Source organism: Rhyacophila brunnea, unplaced genomic scaffold (assembly GCF_057557595.1).
Source record: "Rhyacophila brunnea isolate RB1 unplaced genomic scaffold, BYU_Rbru_1.0 scaffold_100, whole genome shotgun sequence".
Lineage (NCBI taxonomy): Eukaryota > Metazoa > Arthropoda > Insecta > Trichoptera > Rhyacophilidae > Rhyacophila > Rhyacophila brunnea.
Genome location: NW_028232753.1, coordinates 424061 through 426330, shown reverse-complemented (window position 1 = coordinate 426330; position 2270 = coordinate 424061).

The following is a 2270-nucleotide window of genomic DNA, read 5'->3' as shown; positions in this document are numbered from 1 at the left end:
ATGAAACAAAAGAAAAGAATTCCCTTGAAAATAACTAAAAACTTCTATATATAAAAACTAAATATTTAAAAGAAAAAAAACTTTTAGCTGTTAATCCGCTTGAGTTGAGTTCGAATTTTAAAAGGTAGATAGTAAAATACAATATAAATGCAATGAACGGTACAGAAAAAAGTCATATTGAAACCAGAATGACTAATATAAGTGTGTAAATTGGCAATAAATCGAAAAAAGACAACGAGGAAAATACAATAGAAGATTTTTGGACTATCGTGTTTTCTGTGGGTACAGAATTTGCATCAGGATGTGATTAAATTTAAGCTGACACCAGTTACAGTCGATTATTCGTCACCATCATCTGTTCTTTTTTTTTTAGAGACATCGAATTCAGTCTTGTGAATAATTTCATTCACGTAATTCCTGTGTTAAAGAAAAAAAAATTGATTCGCAATTTTTTTGTATTGCCTAATGCATATAAAAAAAACCCTTTTGTAATGTTTTTTTATTTAAAGAATTTAGTAATAATATATTTATGTCATAAAGAAGCACGAAAAATAGTTTTTCATTAAAAAAAAATTTATATATTTAAATGTTAAAATTATTTTTGATTTTTTTATTTCAATTGTATTAAACTCCTTACAGATTCAAGGCTTTTTTCGATAGAAACATGTGTATTAACTAATGAATCTCGCAATGAACTTTTACAATACAGTCAGCCAAATACATATGGCGTATGTAATTGAAAAAATTGATAAGATGCTTTAAACTTAGGTGCAAATACAAATATATGATAACTGTAGTTAAAATAAAAATACAAAAAAATACAATTTTGAATATACCATTATATAAGTTTGTGCATTATCAATGGTTTTAATGACTTATATCACAGCAAACACCATAAAATAATAATATAATTGTGTTTTTCATGTTTTTTTTTCTATTTGAGTGCACTCTTGCTGATGTTTTACTAAAATTTGACTTTTAAAGGTTTTCATAAAAAAAAACCCACTGTCACATATTAATGCGTCAAAATGAAAGATAGAATCTATTATTATCTAATTTGATTAATTTTTAGGCTTATTATTTTTTTAAATTAGCATTAGCAAGCTAAACTTTATATTGTTTTTTGAACAGATCAGCAGATATTTCTTGATTTTTATGCACTTTATATATCTTACCCGTTGTACATTCTTGCTTAAAGACTTTTAAAAAAAAAATTCTTTAAGCTTATTATTTGAATATATGCTTCGGCTACAGTGTTTTTCACATTTCTTATATACGACTCGTAAATGGATCGGGGTTATATAATTATTTATTAATAGATAATTCTAACAGTAGATATTTATATGTTAGTTGAGTATAATAGAAGCATCAATGTTTTCATGGCTTTTTATGATAAGTTCATTCGATACTATATTTTTTTCATCTATGGATAGTTCAAATCACATTTTTTCTATATGATCACTTGAATACACTAGGAAGGAGAAATACTTACATTGCTTTGAGTATTTAAAAACTAAATTTAGTTCAAATTTTTACCTTACAACACACGTATTTGTAAAAAGTAATGATTCGATGAGATTTTTTAGTTTTCGATAGCTGGCCCTTAAACGAAAATGATATGAATTCTTCAATAACTAGGCATAAAAAGCATTTTTTTACTGCGATGTGTAGTTTTAACGAGATTGTTATTCTATTTATTTATATGAAAAATAGGATAGATTGTTATAATAAAAGTCAACAAAATAGAAAATTTTGATTAATATTTGGTTTTATCTTTTGCATTTGTATTACGTAAAATCATAAAATTTAACGGACATATAGAACTGATCTTGTTATTTCTTCTTGTATAAGATCCTTTTACCCACCATATTCGATACATATCTGTTCAAGACTTATCAATCTAAGTTTATTTGACAAACAGATGTTTATAAATAGGATATTCTTTCAGTAGCCATTTTTTATCTAATTATTCTATTCGTATCATCGCAAAATTGTTTTTCGAAGGATATTGATTTGTGCTGATAATACAATACATACAGAATCTGAAAAACCATAATAGTATAACGTTATAATTATAGGATAGAAAAAGCAGCAGAAAAATAAAAATATATATTTTATTTATCCTGTAAACAAAGGAAAGAGCAAGAAAAAAATTCTACTTCATATGCTTAAACCATAGCACGCTTGCTTATTAAAATCTATATAAGAGGTATTACATCAAATGATATTTCATTTGCAAATTTTTATGAATTAATTCTTCTACACTTAAA